The following is a 16,245-nucleotide window of genomic DNA, read 5'->3' on the forward strand; positions in this document are numbered from 1 at the left end:
TTCATGATTCTATTCTGTACAGAGCATCGCTTTTTTAAACAAGTTGGTATGTTTTTGTTTTACCATAATGTCGGGTTTGTGCTCGGAAATGCACTGCTGTTGCCGCTGTCGTTAATAAATGAACTTTCTTTGCTTGACTTTGGACTTGAATCACGCGTTGAGATGTATATTTGGTATGTTTCGAAGTGAAAGTGAAATTATAAATCAATAAGAACCCAAATACTTTCTCGAAAAGACGAGGCCAAGTAATCTCAACTTTGAAACATACGCCTAGCTACCGACAGAGATCACATCAATGGAAAAAAAAGACATGCGACCTACATGCGTGAAGGTCGCTTAGATCACATCTGACATTGACCTCTACAAACTTTGAGGCCATGCGGGATCACGATAGTAAAAGTTCGGTTTGACTGAGCCCGTCATCAACTCACAGCATTGCCATGCAGCAAACACGCAGATCAGGTTACGAGATGGGGGCTTGTCGTTTTTATTTCTCTGCGGCAATTACACATTCCATAGCAAAACGAAGAAGTAGAGGAATGAAATAAATTCAACGTTTGATGACGGAAAATGTGTTTTAAAATCAAGGAACCTAAGTTAGGACTATACAGTTGAGAATCTAGGCCAATGTCGACGACATTTCACTGGGTTCGTCAACCACTGTTGCTTTCCGGCACGTAGTGTCGTGCAACCCTTATTAACTCACCGAGAAACCGAGCCCATGGCGACAAACCGCCAATTATAATAGCTGTGCCGCACGAGGACCTGTAGGCGTACACACTCATTGGTAATCCCGCACTTGCTGTTAATAGTGTGAGGATATTTTTCTGAGAATCCGTTTGCCCCACAACTTTTGTCACGAGCAAAAGTCACAGCTGTTCATGTCGTTCCGATATTCCATCAACTGAATAGGAAATAGAAAACCACACTCACCGATGGCAGACTGCCGCGGTAAACGTGCTTAAATCTCCGTGTAATCGCTATTTAAGGCGTCCAACACTCTTCTTAATTAATGACTTGGAGTTGCAAAACACATTCTTGGCGCGCGTTCAAGTGAATGTCGTAGAAGCGAAATGGGTGGACTTCCTCTGTTACTGCTGTGTGATAACTGTTCGCCAACCCCAAACTAGGCAAACGCTGAAAATCACCGAAACAAGACAGCCAGGCCGCAAAGAGCGGGCAATGTTTTCGACTGATGCAAAAGTCACGACTGTCAAATTATCGCGCATGCCCGGCAGATACCATCGACGCCTTCCTTTCTCTCCGTCAGAAAGGATAACCGACCGAATAAATCGGTAGTGGCTCCATGTAACATGTAACAAGATGGCGTCTTCATTAATATTAACGATCATCATTAATATTCATAAGCTCATTAATACTCATTAATATTAATGATTGTACAGTACATAATGATGTACTATCGCTATTGCATTCTTATTATGCGTAATATACCCGTGAATTACTGTTACTCACTGTATTTACTGTTCATAGCTGTTAATACTGATAATTACTGTTATTATGAGTGATAATATGTACATACCCGTGAATTACTGTTACCCACTGTATTTACTGTTCATTGCTGTTAATACTGTTAATTACTGTTATTATGAGTGATAATATGTATATACCCGTGAATTACTGTTACTCACTGTATTTACTGTTCATAGCTGTTAATACTGTCAATTACTGTTATTATCAGTGATAATATGTATATACCCGTGAATTACTGTTACTCACTGTATCTACTGTTCATAGCTGTTAATACTGTTAATTACTGTTATTATGAATGATAATATGTATATACCCGTGAATACTGTTACTCACTGTATCTACTGTTCATAGCTGTTAATACTGTTAATTACTGTTATTATCAGTGATAATATGTATATACCCGTGAATTACTGTTACTCACTGTATTTACTGTTCATAGCTGTTAATACTGTTAATTACTGTTATTATCAGTGATAATATGTATATACCAGTGAATTACTGTTACTCACTGTATTTACTGTTCATAGCTGTTAATACTGTTAATTACTGTTATTATGAGTGATAATATGTATATACCCGTGAATTACTGTTACTCACTGTATTTACTGTTCATAGCTGTTAATACTGTTAATTACTGTTATTATCAGTGATAATATGTATATACCCGTGAACTACTGTTACTCACTGTATCTACTGTTCATAGCTGTTAATACTGTTAATTACTGTTATTATCAGTGATAATATGTATATACCCGTGAATTACTGTTACTCACTGTATCTACTGTTCATAGCTGTTAATACTGTTAATTACTGTTATTATGAGTGATAATATGTATATACCCGTGAATTACTGTTACTCACTGTATCAACTGTTCATAGCTGTTAATACTGTTAATTACTGTTATTATGAGTGATAATATGTATATACCCGTGAATTACTGTTACTCACTGTATCTACTGTTCATAGCTGTTAATACTGTTAATTACTGTTATTATGAATGATAATATGTATATACCCGTGAATTACTGTTACTCACTGTATTTACTGTTCATAGCTGTTAATACTGTTAATTACTGTTATTATCAGTGATAATATGTATATACCCGTGAATTACTGTTACTCACTGTATTTACTGTTCATAGCTGTTAATACTGTTAATTACTGTTATTATCAGTGATAATATGTATATACCAGTGAATTACTGTTACTCTATGTATTTACTGTTCATAGCTGTTAATACTGTTAATTACTGTTATTATGAGTGATAATATGTATATACCCGTGAATTACTGTTACCTACTGTATCTACTGTTCATAGCTGTTAATACTGTTAATTACTGTTATTATGAGTGATAATATGTATATACCCGTGAATTACTGTTACTCACTGTATCTACTGTTCATAGCTGTTAATACTGTTAATTACTGTTATTATGAGTGATAATATGTATATATCCGTGAATTACTGTTACCTACTGTATCTACTGTTCATAGCTGTTAATACTGTTAATTACTGTTATTATGAGTGATAATATGTATATACCCGTGAATTACTGTTACTCACTGTATCTACTATTCATTGCTGTTAATACTGTTAATTACTGTTATTATGAGTGATAATATGTATATACCCGTGAAATACTGTTACTCACTGTATCTACTGTTCATTGCTGTTAATACTGTTAATAACTGTTATTATGAGTGATAATATGTATATACCCGTGAATACTGTTACTCACTGTATCTACTGTTCATAGCTGTTAATATGTTAATTACTGTTATTATCAGTGATAATATGTATATACCCGTGAATTACTGTTACTCACTGTATTTACTGTTCATTGCTGTTAATACTGTTAATTACTGTTATTATGTGTGATAATATGTGTATACCCGTGAATTACTGTTACTCACTGTATCTACTGTTAATAGCTGTTAATACTGTTAATTACTGTTATTATGAGTGATAATATGTATATACCCGTGAATTACTGTTACTCACTGTATCTACTGTTCATAGCTGTTAATACTGTTAATTACTGTTTTTATGAGTGATAATATGTATATACCCGTGAATTACTGTTACCTACTGTATCTACTGTTCATAGCTGTTAATACTGTTAATTACTGTTATTATGAGTGATAATATGTATATACCCGTGAATTACTGTTACTCACTGTATTTACTGTTCATTGCTGTTAATACTGTTAATTACTGTTATTATGAGTGATAATATGTATATACCCGTGAAATACTGTTACTCACTGTATCTACTGTTCATAGCTGTTAATACTGTTAATAACTATTATTATGAGTGATAATATGTATATACCCGTGAATTACTGTTACCTACTGTATCTACTGTTCATAGCTGTTAATACTGTTAATAACCGTTATTATGAGTGATAATATGTATATACCTGTGATTTACTGTTACCTACTGTATCTACTGTTCATAGCTGTTAATACTGTTAATTACAGTTATTATGATTGATAATATGTATATACGCGTGAAATACTGTTACTCACTGTATCTACAGTTCATAGCTGTTAATACTGTTTATTACTGTTATTATGAGTGATAATATGATTATACCAGTGAAATACTGTTACTCACTGTATCTACTGTTCATAGCTGTTAGTACTGTTAATTACTGTTATTATGAGTGATAATATGTATATACCCGTGAATTAATGTTACTCACTGTATCTACTGTTCATTGCTGTTAATACTGTTTATTACTGTTATTATCAGTGATAATATGTATGTACCCATGAATTACTGTTACCTACTGTATCTACTGTTCATAGCTGTTAATATTGTTAAATACTGTTATTATGAGTGATAATATGTATATACCAGTGAATTACTGTTACCTACTGTATCTACTGTTCATAGCTGTTAATACTGTTAATTACTGTTATTATGAGTGATAATATGTATATACCCGTGAATTACTGTTACCTACTGTATCTACTGTTCATAGCTGTTAATAATGTTAATTACTGTTATTATCAGTGATAATATGTATATACCCGTGAATTACTGTTACTCACTGTATTTACTGTTCATAGCTGTTAATACTGTCAATTACTGTTATTATCAGTGATAATATGTATATACCCGTGAATTACTGTTACTCACTGTATTTACTGTTCATTGCTGTTAATACTGTTAATTACTGTTATTATGAGTGATAATATGTATATACCCGTGAAATACTGTTACTCACTGTATCTACTGTTCATAGCTGTTAATACTGTTAATTACTGTTATTATGAGAGATAATATGTATATACCCGTGAATTACTGTTACTCACTGTATCTACTGTTCATAGCTGTTAATACTGTTAATTACTGTTATTATGAGTGATAATATGTATATACCCATGAATTACTGTTACTCACTGTATCTACTGTTCATAGCTGTTAATACTGTTAATTACTGTTTATATGAGTGATAATATGTATATACCCGTGAATTACTGTTACTCACTGTATCTACTGTTCATAGCTGTTAATACTGTTAATTACTGCTATTATGAGTGATAATATGTAATACCCGTGAATTACTGTTACTCACTGTATCTACTGTTCATAGCTGTAAATACTGTTAATTACTGTTATTATGAGTGATAATATGTATATACCCGTGAATTACTGTTACTCACTGTATCTACTGTTTAGAGCTGTTAATACTGTTAATTACTGTTATTATGAGTGATAATATGTATATACCCGTGAATTACTGTTACCTACTGTATCTACTGTTCATAGCTGTTAATACTGTTAATAACTGTTATTATGTGTGATAATATGTATATACCCGTGAATTACTGTTACTCACTGTATCTACTGTTCATAGCTCTTAATACTGTTAATTACTGTTATTATGAGTGATAATATGTATATACCCGTGAATTACTGTTACTCACTGTATTTACTGTATTTACTGTTCATTGCTGTTAATACTGTTAATTACTTTTATTATGAGTGATAATATCTATATACCCGTGAAATACTGTTACTCACTGTATCTACTGTTCATAGCTGTTAATACTGTTAATAACTATTATTATGAGTGATAATATGTATATACCCGTGAATTACTGTTACCTACTGTATCTACTGTTCATAGCTGTTAATACTGTTAATTACCATTATTATGAGTGATAATATGTATATACCTGTGAATTTACTGTTACCTACTGTATCTACTGTTCATAGCTGTTTATACTGTTAATTACAGTTATTATGATTGATAATATGTATATACGCGTGAATTACTGTTACTCACTGTATTTACTGTTCATTGCTGTTAATACTGTTAATTACTGTTATTATGAGTGATAATATGTATATAGCCGTGAATTACTGTTACTCACTGTATCTACTGTTCATAGCTGTTAATTACTGTTATTATGAGTGATAATATGTATATACCCGTGAATTACTGTTACCTACTGTATCTACTGTTCATAGCTGTTAATACTGTTAATTACTGTTATTATGAGTCATAATATGTATATACCCGTGAATTACTGTTACCTACTGTATCTACTGTTCATAGCTGTTAATAATGTTAATACTGTTATTATGAGTGATAATATGTATGTACCCGTGAATTACTGTTACTCACTGTATCTACTGTTCATAGCTGTTAATACTGTTAATTACTGTTATTATGAGTGATAATATGTATATACCTGTGAATTACTGTTACTCACTGTATCTACTGTTCATAGCTGTTAATACTGTTAATTACTGTTATTATGAGTGATAATATGTATATACCCGTGAATTACTGTTACCTACTGTATCTACTCATCAAAGCTGTTAATATTGTTAAATACTGTTATATGAGTGATAATATGTATATACCAGCGAATTACTGTTACTACTGTATCTACTGTTCATAGCTGTTAATACTGTTAATTACTGTTATTATGAGTGATAATATGTATATACCCGTGAATTACTGTTACTCACTGTATCTACTGTTTAGAGCTGTTAATACTGTTAATTACTGTTATTATGAGTGATAATATGTATATACCCGTGAATTACTGTTACCTACTGTATCTACTGTTCATAGCTGTTAATACTGTTAATAACTGTTATTATGTGTGATAATATGTATATACCCGTGAATTACTGTTACTCACTGTATCTACTGTTCATAGCTGTTAATACTGTTAATTACTGTTATTATGAGTGATAATATGTATATACCCGTGAATTACTGTTACTCACTGTATCTACTGTTCATAGCTGTTAATACTGTTAATTACTGTTATTATGAGTGATAATATGTATATACCCGTGAATTACTGTTACCTACTGTATCTACTGTTCATAGCTGTTAATACTGTTAATTACTGTTATTATGAGTGATAATATGTATATACCCGTGAATTACTGTTACTCACTGTATTTACTGTTCATTGCTGTTAATACTGTTAATTACTGTTATTATGAGTGATAATATGTATATACCCGTGAAATACTGTTACTCACTGTATCTACTGTTCATAGCTGTTAATACTGTTAATAACTATTATTATGAGTGATAATATGTATATACCCGTGAATTACTGTTACCTACTGTATCTACTGTTCATAGCTGTTAATACTGTTAATTACTGTTATTATGAGTGATAATATGTATATACCTGTGATTTACTGTTACCTACTGTATCTACTGTTCATAGCTGTTAATACTGTTAATTACAGTTATTATGATTGATAATATGTATATACGCGTGAATTACTGTTACTCACTGTATTTACTGTTCATTGCTGTTAATACTGTTAATTACTGTTATTATGAGTGATAATATGTATATAGCCGTTAATTACTGTTACTCACTGTATCTACTGTTCATAGCTGTTAATACTGTTAATTACTGTTATTATGAGTGATAATATGTATATACCCGTGAATTACTGTTACCTACTGTATCTACTGTTCATAGCTGTTAATACTGTTAATTACTGTTATTATGAGTCATAATATGTATATACCCGTGAATTACTGTTACCTACTGTATCTACTGTTCATAGCTGTTAATACTGTTAATTACTGTTATTATGAGTGATAATATGTATATACCCGTGAATTACTGTTACTCACTGTATCTACTGTTCATAGCTGTTAATACTGTTAATTACTGTTATTATGAGTGATAATATGTATATACCCGTGAATTAATGTTACTCACTGTATCTACTGTTCATTGCTGTTAATACTGTTTATTACTGTTATTATCAGTGATAATATGTATGTACCCATGAATTACTGTTACCTACTGTATCTATTGCTCATAGCTGTTAATATTGTTTATTACTGTTATTATCAGTGATAATATGTATATATCCGTGAATTACTGTTACATACCGTATCTACTGTTCATAGCAGTTAATACTGTTAATTACTGTTATTATGAGTGATAATATGTATATACCCGTGAATTACTGTTACCTAGCTACTGTATCTACTGTTCATTGCTGTTAATACTGTTTATTACTGTTAATAAGGAATTGTGTGTTAACACAAATCTAGTTTGTAAGTCCAAGGTGCTAGGCCGCCTGCAGAACAAACATGTCCCGAAGTCACTTTGCATTGCTGAAATACGATGGTATCAACCGGGACCCGAACGCACAATGCACGGCACCCAATCACCTAGCGCAGAGGACAACAGACAAACCGCTCGACTAAATCCCCAATCGTAAAGAAAGATTGGTTCAATAACCGAGCGAAGGATGTTACAATTTTGACTGCGCCCTCTCCACTCGCCGTAGAGTTCGTGAAGCACTGACGTAGACAGCTCATTACCTGCTTTCCAGCTTTCCATTTTGCTTACGTAGTCATCTTAATACTGGCATGGGGGTTTCTCCGTCCACTCTGTTTGACTGGACGGAGATTTGGGCCGTCCATTGCATGTACCCCCACTCAAGAAGGTGGTCTCCACCGGCCGGTGGAACCACTTTCACTTTCGGCTTTCCAAAGGTCTCTAAACACAACTTTGCAACCCAAACCTTTGCCCAGGAAGCAGACTGGCGGAGACCCTCCACCCAATCTTAGAGTTATTTTGTGCTTAGTTTTGAAATGGATTTTTTGCGTAGATTTTACTGTCGTAGTTTTGCTCGACATTGTATTTTCCGTAGTGAGGTTATCACTGCTTTGTATTTGTTCACTGTTGCTTATTAAATTCCTTGAATGCCTTATCCTGTGTAGCGGTGTGTGCTTACAAATTATGAGTGACAATATTTATATATCCGTGAATTACTGTTACCTACTGTATCAAGTGTTAATAGCTGTTAATACTGTTCATTACTGTTATTATGAGTGATAATATGTATACACCCGTGAATTACTGTTACTCACTGTATTTACTGTTCATTGCTGTTAATACTGTTAATTACTGTTATTATGAGTGATAATATGTATATACCCGTGAATTACTGTTACCTACTGTATCTACTGTTCATAGCTGTTAATACTGTTTATTACTGTTATTATCAGTGATAATATGTATATACCCGTGAATTACTGTTACCTACTGTATCTAGTGTTCATAGCTGTTAATACTGTTAATTACTGTTATTATCAGTGATAATATGTATATACCTGTGAATTACTGTTATCTACTGTATATACTGTTCATTGCTGTTAATACTGTCAATTACTGTTATTATGAGTGATAATATGTATATATCCGTGAATTACTGTTACCCACTGTATCTACTGTTCATAGCTTTTAGTACTGTTTATTACTGTATTATCAGTGGTAATATGTATATACCTGTGAATTACTGTTACCTACTGTATACACTATTCATAGCTGTTAATACCATGTATTATTGTTATTATCAGTAAATATATGTATCTACCCGTCAATTACTGTTATCTACTGCATCTTCTGTTGATAGCTGTTAATACTATTTGTTACAGTTATTATCAATGATAATGTGTATATACCCATGAATTGCTGTTACTCACTGTATTTACTGTTCATAGCTGTTAATACTGTTTAATACTGTTATTATCAGAGATATTATGCATATACCCGTGAATTAATGTTACCTACTGTATCTACTGTTCATAGCTGTTAATACTGTTAAATACTGTTATTATATCAGTGAAAATATGAATATATATACCCGTGAATTACTGTTACCTACTGTATCTACTGTTCATAGCTGTTAATACTGTTAATTACTGTTATTATGAGTGATAATATGTATATACCCGTGAATTACTGTTACCTACTGCATCTACTGTTCAGAGCTGTTAATACTGTTTATTACTGTTTTTATCAGTGATAATATGTATATATCCGTGAATTACTGTTACATACCGTATCTACTGTTCATAGCTGTTAATAATACTGTTTATTAATGATATAATTTGTGATTATACCGGTATGTATATACCTATGAATTACTGTTACCTAATGTATCTTGCTCATGGCTGTTAATACTGTTTAATTCTGTTATTATCAGTGAATAGATGTATATACCTGTGAATTATTGTTACCAACTGATCTACTGTTCGTAGCTGTCGATACTGTTTATTACTGTTATTATCAGTGATAATATGTTTATAGCCGTAAATTACTGTTACCCCCTATAGATTTATTGTTATAACTGTTATTAATGTTATTATTGTGTGTTGTCATAATTCAAGTGTTAAATCATATGTATATCATGATATCATACATAAAGGATTATTCTTTCACATTCTTTATTTCATTTTTTTGTGATTTGAGCAATTGAGAAAATCACCACCATGTCACCAGCCTTCGATTAATAGTGTATTTGTGTATCAGCTATCGAACGGTCAATTTTCGGTTTCTGTAACACACGAGTAAGATTATCAAATAAATAGCGAATAGTAACCTTACCGAAGATGATTCCTTGTCAGATAAAATTAGGACGTAAAACAATGGCTGATATGTCCATCAATGAGACATAGAAGTAACAAAGTAGGCACAACTTTTGTCACTATATTACAGTTTACGGACAAGACCACATACTAACTTCTCATGTATTCTTTGCCTGCGGCGCAAATGACAAATTATTTTAACACAAGCAATTCTTATATGTTATTTTTCCAGCACTTATGATAAAAACATGCACTAGATGGGTCTACTTTACACCTCAGTGCACTCAATCTTTTCCTTCCCTTTTTCTGACCCCAAAAACGCATATTTCGGGATTTCTGTTGCTATTATGACATAGGCAATATGTAAAAGGGACTATTTGACTTCTGTAAATTTTGAAAATTTAGAACACAAGACTGGAGTCAAACTAGTGTTAAAACCAATATATTATTCTGTCAACATAAATATGTCAGAAAGATGTACAAGTTCTGAAGAACAGTGTGCTGATTTTGCTAGAAAAGTGTTCTGTTTATTATACTAGAATTTCTAATTTTGTTTTCATTTGTTGCAATTTAGCTCCTCAGGGATATTTTAACAGTTACCTCTTGTACATAAAAAATTTAGTAGCAGAAGTATGGTTGGTAGACATCTTTCATAAAAACTGTTAGTTCTTTCTACTTGCACAGAACAAGTTATTTATAGGTACGGTTGTAAACCAGTGACGTGGTATAGTTATGAACAACGCATTACAAACCTAATGACAAATTTATAAAAAAATTGCACTACTACTCCATTTTTAAAAACGTTGATGCAGTTCTGACAGTAAAAAAAAATTGCTGATACTCTGCCTGTGAAAAAAAAATGCCCCCATACCAACTTCCTCCATACCCCTCAAAAATCAAAAGGTGTAATTCCCTTATCAGCCACAGGAAATGTACGTACATGTAATGTACCAACAAAGACACTTATCCCTTTCATGCAAAACTCTCTGTCCACCAAAATAAAGGCTCTAAAATTTATCTTGTGCGTGCATGTTGACGCCAGAATTTTTTTTTGGTCGTGCCCACTAAAATGAAATATTAACCGTAATCGTCCGCAATATTCGCAGACTTATCAAGAGAAATGTTAAAGAAACGAAGGTCAGTGACCATGTTACAAATGTTAAAGGGAAGAGGTTGGGTCGGTCCACAATGTCGTATCTTGAATCACCCATACTCGAATCTGTTGGTTTCAAGCATACCAAAGTCAGTAAAGATTACGCATTGTGAAAGAAAAATATAAAATGCCATATGTAGGCCTACTATAAATTAGACAAAACTATAGATGTGGAATCCTTTCTATTGGTTTACTATTGCAATTTTATTTTACATTGAAATGTCAAACAAGCCTGCGGCACCCCTAACCTCTTGTCTGTAACGTGTAAGACGCCGCATTCTTAACTAAAAGTCGGCAATGTAATGTAATAAAATAACTAGAGAGGTTTGGTTACACGTAATAACGTGTACGTCTGACGGCGCGCAGTGGCGTACGCGTATCCGTGCTCACGTGTGAATAGATTTCGTTGTGCGTTCCCGATTATTTTGCTGCATATTTTTCTCAGAAACATGCGAAATTAGTGTAATTTTTAGGAAACATGAATTTCGATACGTGAGGACCACTCTTATAGTAGCTCGTTGTACCCTCGAACTACCTTAAATCGGCCGATTTTCTTTGACACAGTTATTTATATGGTTTAGAGAATTCTGTTTGGAGGCGTCAGACAAAAAGTGGAATGCGACTACAACATTTCGTTCATGTAAGAAAAATTATGGCAAGTACTCCTTTTACAGTTGCAAACTCTACGAAATATTCTGATATCAAAGATGTTTGCTAATTTACAATGATACCTTTTGAGTTTGCTTGTCTAAATTCGTGGAAATCATTGAGAAGATATCAAAAATACTACACGAAATTATGACTACGTGTAGAAGTGTTGTTTTACGTTCGGAACGTCTGTGCTACCCGTACGCGACGTCTGGTTATCATGTGAAAAAGACGCTACGCGTACTGATCGAACGTAATTACGTGTAACTAAACCTCTCTAATCATGCTAATGTCATGCATATGCGTGACTGACTATCACTGACTCTACAGTGTATCGCTGAAATTGACCCTGACACTTAAATTCTTTAGATGAAATGTCTAATCAAATGTTCACACATACCAATAAAGAGTGGGAAAATAAAGTATTGGTAAGGTCATTGTCAATCAGCTTCAACGGCGTTTAATCTAAGACGAAGTTTACTTGGACACAAGTGTCTATCCGATTGGCATAAGTACTACTTTGCACAAGACAAACAAAACAATAGTGCCACAGGTTTGGCAACGCGTTCAACGTGAACGGGAACGCGTAGAATCCACGTTCGCGTTGGCGTTGACGTGCGCGACCCAAAAAATGTTTGGTTACGCCTTATCAGTCTGTACGTAGCACGCTTTGGTAAAGCTACACTTTGGACCTTCGGAAAGTGTAGTGCACGACATGCACCAATATAGAAAAAGTGTGGACGAATCGTAAAACGTTATCACTATTAAATAACAAGGTTACTAGTTACGCACTAGTACATTGTACATACATTTTATAATTCAAGAAAAATACGACACTTTCTTTTTCTAAATACGGGAAAATATTTTCAATGTAGAACTTACGTGAAACAGGCTCTTTCCGTAACGCCAAACTCGTGAATGTGAGGGTTCACAACACAATTCGATTATGTCACCACAGATATTCGCGATATGTCGCCTTCACGTTCGCGTCGAACGTGTAGCCAAACCTGTCTAGTGTGAACAACTGTCCTACGCACGTTCACACATTCCTCGTCAATCGTACATCACAAAAGGACATTCTCAATGCGGTAAACATGCTTGTTTGTGAAGATACCGTCAAACATTGTACGTACGAGTATCTCACCAATCCTTAAATATGCTTTAATAACATATACAATTGTCTTTAAACAGCTAACCGCAATTACAACGAATGAAGGTCGTAACTGTACCTGTTATCGTTCTTAGGTCCTAAATACGACAGGAAAAGACTTGAGCGTAATAAATTTACAACAGAAGTAATGAGCATTATCTTATTTGAACTGCTGTTGACAGAAATGTGCTGTCTATAGCAGCAGAGCTAGGTTTTCGCATCTCATACTGTAGGCGGGAAAATCGGTAAATGTGTATCATTAGGGGAGAACCATTTGATTTCTGGGGGGGTATGGAGGAAGAGGGTATGGGAGCAATTTTTTTTTTCCTGTCAGAGTGACAGCAATTTTTTTTTCTACTGTCAGACCTGCATCAATTTTTTTTTTCCAAATGGAGTAGCAGTGCAATTTTTTTTTATCGGTCATTAAGTTTGTAATGCGTTGTATATAAGGGGCCGTCATTATTTACGGCCTGAAACTCCGAAATTTCGAGTGACCCCCCGCCCTTCGCCAACCCATGATGAATTTGAGTAACCTCCCTCTCTAACTCTGAAATTTAAACAGATCCCCCACTTAGAAAAGTTAAATACCAATACATGTAATTGTAAAATTCACAAAATACAGCAACAGTAAAGACCTATCAAATCCTGAAGTACCCTGCTAGACTATCATCAGTTATCTCATGATGGTTCAAAAAAGGTGAACACATCAAAATGAAATTCAAAGTCACAATAAAATAAAGATATAAAAGATCACGCAGTATCTAATCATATAGTACATTGTTTAATTTGGATGGATATTATGACAGGGTTTTCACTAGGATATCTGACCGGGCAGAATTTGAAAGTACAGGGGAGAACATGAGAGAGGCTTAGGGGGAAGTGTCACAGGGGCTTTCTCCTATCTTGCATGGAAATGTTTAAGATATTGATGTGTGCAATGGTGCAGTCTGGTGCAATGTGAGAGTTTTTTTAATTTGTTTAATAAGTGAAACTGTTAGAATACCCCAAGGGGGAGAGCACGAGAGGGGGGGTTCCCCCTCTCGTATTGGAAATTTTGAGAAATTGATGTGTTTAATGGTGCAATCTGAGAGGAGTTTCAGTTTATTTTGCACTCAGTAAAACTGTTTGAAAATGACATTGAACACTGATATTTTTTACATTTTTTGCATGATCAGTTTTTGAGTCACAATATTCAACAACCAAACAATGACAATACAATTTGTGAAAAACAATTCTGTTTGCCAGAGACTGAAGACAAATGAATATACAGGAACGTAAAATCTGTGACCTTCTTGTGTCATTTCTCCAGCTGCCAGCTTCTAATGAAAAGCCTGAATATGGTATGTTTGCGATCCGGTGTTTGTGGTCAGAAAAACAAGGCTCACACATTGTATTTCATTATATTTGTTGTTCCTCAATTTTTCATTGTCAAGGTATATCTTTCTAACAAATTTATATTGAGAAAATAATATATTGGTTTAACACTAGTTTATTGACTCCTGTCTTGTGTTTTAAATTTTCACAATTTACAGAAGTCAAATAGTCCCCTTTAGATAGTGCCTATGCCATTGAGATATTGCAACAGAAATCCTGAAAAATGATTTCTTAGGTGAGAAAAGGAAGAAAAACATTGAGTGTACTGAGGTATAAAGTAGACCTATGTAGTGCATGTTTATATCATAAGTGCTGGGAAAAAAACAAGAATTGCTTGTGGTAAAAACATTTGCGCCGCCTATGGCGGCGCGCCGGCAAAGAATACATGAGAATAAGGTTTCCAAATTTTGCTTATTTCTGGTGCATTGTGACAATTTTTTTTTCTCTTGTGTCTGTTATGACAATTTTTTTTTCTCAGGCCATGACAGGATCAATTTTTTTTTCTTCTCTCTCACCTGGTGACAATTTTTTTTTCTCAAAATCCTCCATATCCCCCCAGAAATCAAATGGTTCTCCCCTTAAGGGAGCATTCGTTTTTTTAAGGGGTGGGCGGAGGGGGGATTTTACAAAGAAGTGTCTAGGGGTTCAAATGTTATGAATCAATGGTGGGGGGGGTCAAATTTGTATTATAGCAAAGGTACTCAAAATTGCTATGGAGCCCAAAAAATGCCGTTTTGCACTCTTTATATTACAAAATTTTTTAACGTGGGAGGGGGACACCCCCTCCCACCCCGTTCATTAATCTCCACCCTTCATTCATTGGTTAGTTTATCGAGTGTTCAAGGGCAGTGGACGTGTCCTCCCCCTGCTAACTTAGAGAGGGCAAAGATAAACTTTGCCCTCACTTTGTTGAGTTAATTTGCTTTTGATTTCATAAAAATGCAGCTTTGAGATCTGTATTTTAAAAATAAATTCTAACGTGGAAAGGGACACCCCTCCAACACTCACCTCTTCATTCTTCTTCACCCTTTATCCATGGTTGGTTTATGTAGTGTACCAGGGTAGGGGCGCTCCCCCTCCATGCTATTGGGGGGGGGAGACATACTTTGTCCTACCCAAACGTTATTGAGTTGAGTTCACGAAAATGAAGCTTAGAGCTCTATATGTAGAAAACTTTCCTAATGTGGGAGGGGGACACCCCCTACCACACCGGACCCTCAATTTTTCTCTGGGTTTACCAAGTCTACCAACTATTGCAATGACTGTGCATGAGAAGTTAATGCATGCCATAAATGCATGCATGGCATAAATATAACATTGTTGTAAGACACTAGGAATGTGATCGAATCTATTAGTAGCGTCTGAAGGAAACTGCTTAAAATACGCAAAAACTTGTCATCAAAATTTGAGAAGAGCATCAGAATTTGGACTATAAGATGTCAAAAATTACAAAAAAGTACAAATACAACTCAGACATTTCAACCACACTTTGAACAAAGTCAGGTTGCCACTAGAAACATAAATATAATTTCAATACAA

The sequence above is a fragment of the Ptychodera flava genome, chromosome 8, assembly GCF_041260155.1.
Source record: "Ptychodera flava strain L36383 chromosome 8, AS_Pfla_20210202, whole genome shotgun sequence".
NCBI lineage: Eukaryota > Metazoa > Hemichordata > Enteropneusta > Ptychoderidae > Ptychodera > Ptychodera flava.